We start from the raw sequence: 13,259 nt of genomic DNA, 5'->3' as shown, positions 1-13,259 counted from the left end.
GTAAATATTACCCCACCGTGCACAGACAGTCTTGATGGAGTCCTAATCCAAGAAGCTTTCAAATTGCCAAGCCAAATGCATCCACAGAATCCATCACAGCTGAGTTCAGCAAGAAAATTCCTCTCATAGCCAAGGCCTAGAGACACAATCCAAGCTGGTCAAATCAGACCCTCTCTCCAGGGACTTTTCTTCTTGACCAGAGTGATGCAGCAAAGGAAGATGGTCGGAGGCTCTTCATTCCCAAATGCCCAAATAGCTCTTGCTGTCCTGGTCCTCCCATGGCGGTTACTCTATGATCTATGTGGCACACATCCAACATAATCCCTTTTTGTTTGAGTTTACTGAAGCCAGTCAACAAAGAACTATAACTGAATAGATGGTGTCTTACCCATGCCCATCTTAAATAAACTTAAGTGAATTTGTCCTCCTGTGAACTCCCTTCAAATTAGGGACAACTGGTCACAGATTCTCATTTCTTTGAATAATAGCTCTAATTAAAATTTTTCCCAACTCTGCCAAAATTTAATAGAGTCTTCCCATTTCTGTCTCTAGGGTCTCCAGACTGATGCTTTCACAGAACACTTTTGTCTACCAGCTCAGTTTTTTGGCCAGACAGTCTTGAGATCATTGGTTTCACCTCAGGAAAATTCTCTGTCAAAACTAAAACACTTGTGCTCACAATTCCCTGGAACATTATTTAGACAAAAGACATCAATAGATTGATCACAGGTAAGGCTACAGACTTTGGAATCAAACTGAGCTGACTGGAAGTTTGTCTTCACTGTGTGCTGGTGTTCATAGCTTGTGCAACTTACTTGATCTCTTTGAACTTCTGTTTTCTCCTTCAAAAATGAAAGGTTATATCATTATCTTGTGGATTATTTGGAGTATTAAGTAACGAGTTTCTGTAATGCCCCTGAAACTGTGTCAGGCACAAAGCAGATAGCCACTAAACCTCTGGCTGTGCATCAAACAACTCAAGGAAGAAGAATAAAAAAAAAAAGAGGAAGAAGAGGAAAAAGAAAAGGAGGAATGAAAAGGGGAGAAATGTGCCCCTTCCTCTCACATAAAGAGAGAAGAATTAGAATGCTTTATGTTTTCGTATGACGTTATATACATCTTCTCTTTGTATCCTCACAACAGACTCATGAAATAGACAAAGCGAGTATTCTTTTTCCTGCTGTAATGAGGAGAAACTAAGGCATCGTGCTGAGTTAGGGGCAGAGCCAGGTCCAGAACTAAAGTTCTGACCCAGACTCTGTGATGTCCTCTGCCTGGTCCACATTTGTTAGAACATTTATAGATGACACCTACAACAGCCTAGTCCAGAAATATCTCCCTCCCATGCCAAAAATCAAGAGAAGACTGTCACTGGCATTATAACCTGAACAATCTCTTAGGCTATGTGGGCAAAAGAAAAAGTTTTATACGTGCAGGAAAGTAACAGATATGAAAATCGTCCCCTAGTCAAGTCATAAAATCAGGACAGCAACCTGCAAAATAGTTCAGACTATGTTACCTAGTGTACTGCAGTGTTATTCAATGAGCACTTGATTGTGTGACAGCGTCAGGCCAGGACAAAATAATATGTATACTTTATGAGGTATCATTACGAGCCGCGTCAGCTCTCAAATCACACAGGCATTTGATGTGTGACAGTATCAGGCCAGGACAAAATCTGACTTCTTAGTTCTCCTCTGCTGGAGAAGAGATGGCCTTGTAAAATATCCTCTCTCCATGTTCTGTATTTTGTGATTTCAATAATATCCCATTTAGGGTAGAAAAAGCAAATAATTCTAGCAAATGTATCACCACAATGAAGTATAACAACGAACAGGAGACACTTACATTCTACCACAGAATAATAGCTGGCTCTCATCACAACTTCAGTAATACAATGAAGAGTCTGTAGTGAACTTATCAAAATGTTTAATCTATAAGTGGAGGTACAATTCAAGGTAGACTCATAAAATGTTTGGTTTGAAAAAGCATTAGAAATTATTACCTTAACCTCCATCCCCTTTCTCCATTTTTAGATCATGAATCTGAAGATCAGAGAGGTTAAGTAACTTTCCAAGCTAACGAAGACACACCAATTAAGATGGTAGAAAGATTTCAAGATTTGGAGCCTGGAATATGAATTGTGTCTCTACATCATGCCATTTCTATCACCTTTCTTATGTCATTTAATAATCTACACATGAGCTATAATAATTTATATTTTGGAATTTGGGGGGGAATAGTCCAATTGTTTTCTCATAGTAAAATGGTATAATGATAAAAAATAACAAAAATAATACCTATATCTTAGGTTGTAATGAGAATTAACCGACATGCCCTTTTGTGTTAAAAAGCACTTTGCAAACTGTACATTTCCATGCAAATGTCAGTTATTAGTAATAGGATGCTGAGTGGTAGAAATTTCTTACTGCTTTCTCAAATTGCTGGATTCCACTGAGAGTTTTTAAAAGGCCAAGATTGTCTTATTCATCATTGTATCCTCAAAATCTATCACAGTGCCTGGCATACAGAAGGCAGTCAACAAATGCGTATGTTTTTTTAAATAACTAGATGATTACATAGACAGTGTGATGAACGTTGGAATTTGTTGAAAAGGATACTAATAAACTGTGAACAGGTTGGGAAGGGTGGAAACAATGGGATACCGCTAAGGCCCTATTCGGAGGAAAATTCAGAGCCCTTAAATGTATTCATTAGAAAATCAAAAAGACTAAAAATAAATGAGATAAGATTTCAGCTCAAGAAATTGGAGAAAACAAAATAACATCTCCAAAAAAGAAAAAGTAGAAGAAAGAAATGAATAAATAAAAATAAAGAAATCAATAAATTTGCAAATAATACTAAATGAGAAATTTTAAAATTTTGGTCAATAATACACCTTTTCTTTGAAAAAAAAACAATCAGGTAAATAGGCATAATAGTATTAAGAGGTACTCTCTACAAGACTTGCTTTTTTCTATCCTCTCACTGCAATACTCTCCCCCCAATACTGTGCTCACACAAAGTGCCCCTCCCTCCGCAACCCTGCAAAATTAGCATCAGAATAGCCCACTCCATCAACTGTCACCACCATCTCTGATGCTCAGGGGAGACTAGCTTAACCAAGGTGGAAAGTTCTCTGACATCACAATATGTTGAAGGCTGTGAAAGGACAGTGCCCAGAAACAGAGGCAAAGATGGCCAGTGGGAGGGTGGGGACCACTGAGGATTCCCTCATTGCTGAGACACCTCTGCTGAAGTTCTGAGGGTGAAGCAAAAGATATCACAGTGATCTCTGGTGTTGACATAGTAATGAACCATCCTTTGCTGAACTTCACCAGAAAAATTTCTTATAAAAAGTACATCAACCATTACATAAAATTAACCAAAGCTAGATGCCAGGAGATGAAACAATGCAGAATAAAACCTTTACAAGCAGAGATGTGGAAAAAAGCAAGCACAAAAGCACATGGGACTAATAATACTCACACTAACAGTAGGCAGCACTTACCTGTACCACACACGATTCTAAGTTCATTACATGCATTAACTCTTTTAAATGTCACAGTATTGCATGGTAGGTACGATTAGGAACTCCATTTTACAAATAAGAAGCTGGGGCAGAACAGTTCATTTATTTTCTCTTGTTCACAATGCTCATAAATGGTGGAGGATTTGGATACATACCTTCTAGCTCCAGAATCTATGCTCTTAGCCACTATAAATAACCCCAGTAATTAAAAAACAGACAAACAAACATGAATCTAGATGGCAATAGGATACCTTGACTCAGTAAATGATTGTATTTATGGATGGTTTCAAACATTAAAAAATAATTTTATTGGGCTTCCCTGGTGGCGCAGTGGTTGAGAGTCCGCCTGCCGATGCAGGGGACGCGGGTTCGTGCCCCGGTCCGGGAGGATCCCACATGCCGCGGAGCGGCTGGTCCCGTGAGCCATGGTCGCTGAGCCTGTGCGTCTGGAGCCTGTGCTCCGCAACGCGAGAGGCCACAACAGTGAGAGGCCCGCGTACCGCAAAAATAAATAAAATAAAAAAATAATTTTATTTATGGATGGTTTTTAAAAAGAAAAGTATTAATGAATCTGGCTAGATTGATAAAGTGTCATCATAACTGTGGCTATCACTCTTCCTTATACACAGAACACCAAGATTTAGACAAATAATTGATGTCACCTTGAGTTCTATTCATTTATCTGATTTCTATTTGTACTGGAGGCTTTTTTTTTTTTAATTTCATGGAGTCTATCCAAAATAAAACATCAACTTTTAAAAAGTGAGATAAAAAAGGTGATAATATAGAAATTTTGAAAAGTAAGGGCAGACTACATAAAAATTAGTAGTAAGAAAATTGAAATCTACACCATGTGGCTGAACTTCTAAAAATAATATGATTTATCAATACCGATATAAGAGTAAATGAACTTAAACATACCAGTAACCACAGAATAAATGAGAAACTTAGTCAAAGTTCCTCCTAAGAAAAGCACTGGGTCCAAATAGTTTTACAGGCGAAATTTATAAACCTCTCAAGCAACAGATCTATAGAAACAGGCATCTCCTAGACCAGGAGTCAGGAAACTGAGACCAGGAGTCAGGAAACTGCAACGTAGGTTGGCCTGTCACCTGCTTTTGTAAATATAGTTTTATTGAAACACACACCCAGTATAGGCTTTGGCTGCTTTACTGCTATAAAGGCAGAGTCAAGGAGGTGCGAGAGGCCTAAACTACTTACTCTGTGACCCTTTACAAAGAAACTCTTCCTAGAGGGAGGAAATCCAATGGCCAATAAATATATGTGGTAGCCATAAAAATGCACCCCTCAGATCTGCTGTGGGGAACATACCTGACAGGCTTTCTGGCTGCTGAGTTCACACCGAGGCCACGATTCCCATGGGCTGCTTCAAGCCAGTGACTGAGCAAGAGGGCTGCCGGGTACAGGATTCCTGCGAGGCACGGGCGCTGGACTCCCCTGACAGGTGACTTTGGTTCAAAGGCTCCACATCGGCCTGGGCCAAGTGTTCTAAGAACTACACTGTGGTCTGAGAGTCTGGTTCCCCAGCCCTCCTCCTCCCCTGCTCTCCTCCAACCTGCATGGCAGTCCCACAGCTTCTACCACATCCATTGCTCTCTCCCCTTTTTCCTTCACAGGCATTTTCCCTAATAAACTTCTTGCACATCTGGTCTAGTCTCAGTGTCTGCTTCTCAGAGGACCTGAACAAGCATAACATGTAAAAATTGCTAACCTTATCTCTTCTTGCATTAGGAAAATTCAAAATAAAACAACCACACACCATTTGCACTCAGTCAGATTAGCAAACTTTCTAAATTTGACACTATCCGTTGTTGATGACTGAGGAGGAACTGATTTTCCCATAATCTACTGAAAGTGAATTGGTTCTGCCATGTAAGAGAGCCATTTGAAAAGTGAGGGCACACTTTAACCCAGCAATGCTGCATCTCCGTAATCGTCCTAGAGGAGTACTTGAAATATATACAATAACACACATGTAAGGTGTTTCATTGCAAGGCTGTCTATGATTGTGAAAAATTGGGAATATCCAACAGTATGATTAAATAACTTATGAAATATCTATGTTATGAAATACCATGCAGGATATCATGAGAGGGAAGATAGATCTATATGTATTGAAAGATCTCGAGACATCCTAGTAAGTGATGAAAGCAAGATGTAGAGTAATACATACCATGTAATACCATTTATGTTTAAAACTCCCCAAAACCTCTCTCCCTCTCTCTCTGTTTACACACACACACACACACACACACACACGTATATATATTTATAAACTAATTATCAGTTTATTGTATTTAGGTAGAGGAACGAAATTAGGAGTGGTGAAGGAAATTTTAGCTTTACCTGATTTTTGGTTAATATTCACATGGAGAATCTATTCATATATTATTTTCATGGGAAAAATCTATATTTTAAAAAATTCAAGTCATAGCAATTCTTCTTTCTTTCTATGTGCTGCTGGGCAATATTGGAGGCTCCCTGAACACTGCACATAATGGCATGTATTCCATAGGTAGGATCTAGAAACTCCTCCAAAGAGCAAGGTCGAAAAGAAATCACTTTATCTGGAGGTTCTGTTTCTATTAATTCAACAGAAAAGCACTGCATGGTTATCAGCAAAGAATCCATAAAAGACTACTTCCAGTAAACTTCCTAATAGGTAAGAGACAACTCGTTCATGATAGATGGATAGATCGATAGACGAGAAGAAATACAAACATGTATATTCAATAGTTATCTAGATGTCTCAAAATATACATCACACTATTGTTTGTCATTTGCAGTCAGTGTGGCCCAGACTAAGCATCAAGGAGAAAAGCCTGCTGTGTCTTCGGAGCAGGTTTTACAAAGGGAACTGACAGGTCACGAAGAGCTGTAAGAATCAAACTGTCTTCCTTTGAACGTGGTAACTACTTCTGTCCTCAAGACTCATAACTAGATAAAGCATTTTGTGAAGACCAAGCTTGGAACCAAAGAACCTCACCTAGGCCAAATGCCAGTTCTTTTTCCACTTAGCCTCACTCTCATAGGACCCATTTACTGAAGATGAGATAGTTTATTTATCTGCCCAGAGTTATCCACCTAATCCTAATATCTCTCCAGTGAAACGGTTTAATACGACATGAGCTGGACATCGATTGCTAAGAGCAGCCGGAGTGCATGTTTTGGCTTCCTCTTCGGAAAAAACAATACCTCTAATCGTTAAGTTCTTGTCACCCTTAGCGCCCTCTTCCATATTAGACGGTGGAGTAAACCGTGGAGTCATGTAAGCAACAATGTTTTCTTAGTGCTTGGAGTTTTATGGCTGTTGATAGCAAACTAAGAGACCACTGGTAGTTATGAATCAATCTGAATCCCAGGATTGGGGACTTGGGGTTCTGTAGGAGCCTTCAGTAAGGTCTAAAAGGACTAGCAGGTTACTGCAGGCTGGCCATCTAGAAGTTGGTCCACAGTCCTGCCCCTTTACCCACTTCTGCCCTGTCTACAGTCAGAATGTGCCTGTAGGGATACGTAAATGTATGTGTCCTTGGCCTAAGGCCAACAACAATATAGAGAAAGAATGTCAACAGAAAGATACTGTAGCCCAAGGCACCCTGTACCAAAGCAAGGCTCACTCCCACCTCCTAGCACCACAGCCTTAATCTACCTGTGCCTCTGCATTCCACGGGTTTGCCTGTCTCTGCCAGCAGGACTTGGCATTCCTCCCTTTGCTGTGCCAACACAATCTTGTTTGTGCATCATGTTAGTTCACTTAACATCACAATGACTCACATCTCCTGAGTCCCCATCATAGGCGAAGCACTTTCCACCGGTGTTCTTATTTAATCCTCACAACAACCCCATGAGACAAGCATTACTTTTCGTCCCATTTTACTGCTAAAGATAAGAGCGATACATTGCCCAAGATCAGCTTAAAAGTGGTGAATGAGGACTCAGTGCCAATCTCTTTGCTTTCAAAGCCCAAGCTCCCAACCACTATGTAATAAGATCTCTAATGTCTTAGCGCCACAAGTTGGTCATCAAATGACATTTAAGATTGTTTCTGACAAATACAATTACATGGAAACCTTAGAGTATTAAATCAGTTTACGTTCATTCATCCAAGAAACATTTACTAAAGTTCCGCTCTGTCTCATTTCAGACGCAACAAAGATTCAAGCATCAGGAAGGTAATACATCTCAGGAACTCACAGTCTAGCAGAGGAGACAGACACAAAAATAACCATAATACAATGAGATAGAAGCAAAACAATGGAAAGACACTGACAATTCCCCTCTTCTCTCCAAAATTTTCCTATTTCTCAGCCTTAATTAGGTTACCTATTCTTTGATCATTTTCATAACTACATTTTTGCAGCTCACAAAGATTTTTTATTATAATCTCTCTTTCACATAAAATTATCAGATTTTTTAAAGAACCAACAACTTCCCAATTCTTTGCCCAAAATTTGATTATGGGGCTTCCCTGGTGGCACAGTGGTTAAGAGTCTGCCTGCCAATTCAGGGGACATGGGATCGAGCCCTGGTCGGGAAAGATCCCACATGCCGCGGAGCAACTCAGCCCACGTGCCACAACTACTGAGCCTGCGCGCGTAGAGCCCGTGCTCCGCAACAAGAGAAGCCACCGCAATAAGAATCCCGTGCACTGCAACAAAGAGTAGCCCCTGCTTGCCACAACTAGAGAAAGCCCGCGGGCAGCAAAGAAGACCCAACGCAGCCAAAAATAAATACATAAATTTTTTTTTAATGAAACTAAAAAAAATGTTGATTATAATAGCTAATGTCTATTTGTCTTAAAGTTTTTAAATGTTTTTGTTTACACAATGCTAAGATTAATTTAAATCTCCCAAAGGTTATTACCTTTAAAAATTGTTATGGGAAAAAAATTTGCAAAATACATAGCTGATAAAGTATTGTTATCCAAAATATACAAAGAACTCTTATAAATCAAGAAGAAAACAAACAGCCCAATTAAAAAAATGAGCAAAAGATCTGAACAGACACCTCACCAAAGAAAATATACAGATAGCCAATAAACATATGGAAAGATGTTCCACGTTATTTGTCATTAGGAGATTGTAAATTAAAACAACACTGAGATACCACTACACACCTGTTAGAATGACCAAAATCCGGAACACTGATAACACCAAATTCTGATAAGGATTTGGAGCAACAGGAAATCTCATTCATTACTGGTGGGAATGCAAAATGATACAACCCCTTTGGAAGACAGTTTGGCAGCTCCTTACAAAACTAAACATTCTCTTACCATAGGATCTAATAATCATGCTCCTTGGTATTCACCCACATGAGTTGAAAATGTATGTCCACACAGACACAGATGTTTGTAGCATAACTGCCAAAACTTGGAAGCAACCAAAATGTCCTACAAGTAGGTGAATCAATAAATACACTGTGGTACATCCAGACAGTGGAATATTACTCAGCACTAAAAAGAAATGAGCTGTCAAGGCAGCAAAATACATGGAGGAAACTTAAATGCATGTTACCAAGTGGAAGAAGCCAATCTGAAAAGACTATATACTGTATGATTCCAGCTCTATGACATTCCAGAAAGTGCAAAACTATGGAGACAGTAACATAGATCAGCGGTTTTCGGGGGTTGAGGGGGTGGGGGGGTTGAATAGGCAGAGACCACAGAGGACATTTAGGTCAGTGAAACTACTCTGTATGATACTATACTGATGGATACGTGTCATTATACACTTGTCAAAACCCATAGAATGTACAACACCAGGAGTTGTAAAGCTATGGACTTTGGGTGATAATGGTGTAAATGTAGGTTCATTGATTGTAACAAACGTACCTCTTAAGGATAGGATTGTCATAGTGGTGAGGTTGTGCATGTGGGGAGAAGAGGTTATGTGGAAAATCTCTGTACCTTTCACTTAGTTTTGCTGTGAACCTAAAATGGCTCTTAAAAATAAATTCTTGGGCTTCCCTGGTGGCGCAGTGGTTGAGAATCTGCCTGCTAATGCAGGGGACACAGGTTCAAGCCCTGGTCTGGGAAGATCCGACATGCCGTGAAGCAGCTAGGCCCGTGAGCCACAACTACTGAGCCTGCGCGTCTGGAGCCTGTGCTCCGCAACAAGAGAGGCCGCGATAGTGAGAGGCCCGCGCACTGCGATGAAGAGTGGCCCCTGCTTGCCACAACTAGAGAAAGCCCTCGCACGGAAATGAAGACCCAACACAGCCAAAAATAAATAAATAAATAAAATAAAATAAAATAAAATAAATAAATAAATTCTTTTTTCTATGTTCATTCAAAATTGATTGTTTTATCTATTCCATCCTAGTCATGGATTAAATGTATTTTCCCCAGAAGATTTATAATCCTCTCCAATGCTCAAATCACTCAAGTCATTTCATCTAAATGCAATGAAAAAAAGGGATTCAGCAAGGGAAGCTGAGTCACTGAGACACAGCAGTGTTTGGTATGTGTACTTCGGTTGGCCCATGTAGAAAGAGTAAGTCACATGTCACATCTACTCAGCAGCCACAGTGCAAACAGGCTCTCATCCCTTCAAATACAATAACATTCAGTATTATTTGGTCAAGTTCTTAGAGCTCTCCAAAATAACCTGAGTCCTTACCCTACTCTTCTTACTAACCACATGTTTTGGAAAAACACCATTAGGGTGCAACTGGCATTGACATTTTCCAAATAAAACATTTATTTCTGAAAATATAAATTGTCTTATTTTTCTGTTGTAAACATTGGTTTTGTTGGCAAATGGAAATGTGAGTAGCAATTATTGTGGTGAAGCAGTTGGAGTGCCTGTGGGGTTTTTTCGTATTTCCACAGGCCCAAGGCCACAGTGATGGCTTTCCCATCAGACCTGAGTCCTGGCAACTCCCTTAGGTGCCTTCTGATGGACTTCTTGGCAACAGGACATAAGCGCACAATGTAGATGTGCTACTCTGAGCTCTTTGAAAACTCTTCTCTTTCCCCACAGCTGTCCATTTGCCATTGGGATTATAGTATTCATGCTGCATTTTTATTACTATAGGTTTCATAAGAGGTGATGTTTCACAGTATTATGCAGACATGACAGAGGATGCTCCAATCATCTATTGCCGCATCGCAAACCAACCCCCAAAAATCAATGGCCCAAAACAATACTGATTTATTAATCTCATGATTCTGTGGGTTCTGTTCATGACTGGACTCCCCCAGGTGTTTGCACTCAGCTGGAAAACTGGCTCAAGTTTAGGCTTACCCAGAATGCTGGGATGGCTGGGCCTCTCTCCCCGTGGGGTCTTAGAATCTCTCTCCAAGAAGACTAGTTGAGTCTGGTCTCTCTTGCATAGCATCTGGGTTTCAAGAGGGTAAGTTCCAATATGCGAGTGTTTATCAAACCTCTAGTTATATTACACCCACTGATGTCCCATTGTCCAAAGCAAGTCACAGAGCCAAGCCCGGAGTCATTGTGGAGTGGGGAAGGATTAGACAAGGGCATCAATACCAAGAGGCATGGGGCTTCCCTGGTGGCGCAGTGGTTGCGAGTCCGCCTGCCGATGCAGGGGACACGGGTTCGTGCCCCGGTCCGGGAGGATCCCACATGCCGCGGAGCGGCTGGGCCCGTGAGCCGTGGCCGCTGAGCCTGCGCGTCCGGAGCCTGTTCTCCGCAACGGGAGAAGCCACAGCAGTGAGAGGCCCGCATACCGCAAAATAAAAAAATAAATTAAAAAAAAAAAAAAATACCAAGAGGCATGATTCACTAGTGGCCATCCATGTAACAGTCCACCCAGAGGGAGGAAAAAAATCAGTCTTTGATGATAGTGATTTAATCTAGGAACAAAGGTATTCAATATGAAAACATGATGACTGGACCTAGTAAGGGCTTAATAGTAATAATAATTTAATTAATATAATAATAACTAATATATACATAGACAATTATGCTATACCAGACATTGGACTAAACATTTTGTGTTATTATTTAACTTAACTCATAGCAACTGTAGAAGATTTGGTACCATCGTGAATCCTCATTTTACAGAGGAGAGAACTGATGCCCAAGTATGGAAGCAAACAGTAAAAGGTAGGGGTCAGATGAGAGTCCAGTGAGAACAACGCCACATCTACGTTCTTAATCCCCATGGTATCAGACTTCTAAGCAAACGGTATAGGAGTCCCCACGATGGTGGCAGTAGCATGTCTTTTAAAAATAACCTTTCACATTCAGTTGAAGTCAATCGTCCTAACTCCCTAACTGGTGAGTCCGAGTGAGCTCCTGTCCACACAAAGATCTATGCTGAGCAGACACCTTTCTTTCTTGGCCGCGCCCCTAGACTTCCGAGACACCGGCTAATCCGCATACACAGATAAAGTTCCCACTCTCCTTCAGGACAGGGCACAGCCTGGCCAGGCCTCCACCTCCAGGGCCTGGCAATAGGCTCCTCCTTGGAGGCGGCAGAAGAACGCAGGAGGAATAACACTGGTTAGACCACCCAGCGCCCAGGGGAGCCACCTGACACTAGTCCCTTAACCTCCTTTAGACTGTTTGTTCAGCTTTAAAGTGAGGCTAGTAACAGTGTCTGCCTCAGAGAGTTTAAGAGAAGATTAAATTAGATAAAGCTCACAAAGCAGTCTCTGGTGCATAAATAAATGGTTCCTACTGGTGGTAAGATTAAGTGCTTTTCAGAACTTTTTTGCAACTCATCACATATGCTGAGAGGAGTGTCCAAGGGGCTTTATCATCTCTGCGGAGGACCTTCCAAGGACTATCAACAGAGCCACGTAGACCATATGTTAGCTTACTTATAAGAAACAATCAAAGAAAAGTTTTAAATAAGCTACTTGACTTAGCTGGGGGGGAAAAAAAGAGCAGTGTGATTCTCAAAAGTATGTGGATCACGTCTCCCAAAGTCATATATTATATATCCTCTTGGTTTATATGTCAGCTCAACCTCTGTACTGAGGGTAATAAAAATTAAATTGCATCGGTGAAGAATCACATTGAAATGTGCTGTTTTTAATCTAGTATTTTACTTAATTTTATGTATTTTTTCTAAAAGAGGAAAAATTCAAAAACAAATACTGAGTTAAGAGTCCAATGTTTCAAGAGGCATAAACACTTTGTAGACGTTCTCCCCATGTGTTACCAGCTTAGCATTCCTCACACTGCTGCAACCAGACACAACTAAACTCCCATATATATGACAGGCCGTTGTATTAAGTTTACAGAATGGAGGTACCTAGGGAAGTCTTTTAGGTTACTTACAAATTCTTCCAGTTAGTTGCTTTAAACGTTATCACAAGCAAAAGGAAAGCGTGAAAGATGTGACACTAAAATAATGCCAGCAAATTATCTTCACAATTCCAAATTGCTTGTAGATATCATTGCCCTATAAAAAGCAAAGTGTGTCTTAGAAAGCTTTTGGATAAAATGGGCAGCTCAAGTACCCATTAGAATGTCTCTTTTTCTAAAACATGAAAATTTCAGTCTTCCTAATAAAGTCTGTTTTGAGTATTTTCTCACTTATACTCACCTTGAACAAATAATGAAAGCAAGAGAGACATTCTGGTACAGTAAGAAAAGCAAGAGCTGTACGTCGGCCAGAACTGAGTGCAAATTCCACACTCTTCTACTTGCTGGTTTAACGACCTTGGGTGAGCCCCTCGTAATCACTTTAACCCTCTTTCCCCTCATCTGTAAAAATGAGAATCACGGTT

Source organism: Grampus griseus, assembly GCF_964374135.1.
Source record: "Grampus griseus genome assembly, chromosome: 13".
Taxonomy (NCBI): domain Eukaryota; kingdom Metazoa; phylum Chordata; class Mammalia; order Artiodactyla; family Delphinidae; genus Grampus; species Grampus griseus.
This window is presented reverse-complemented; position numbering follows the sequence as displayed.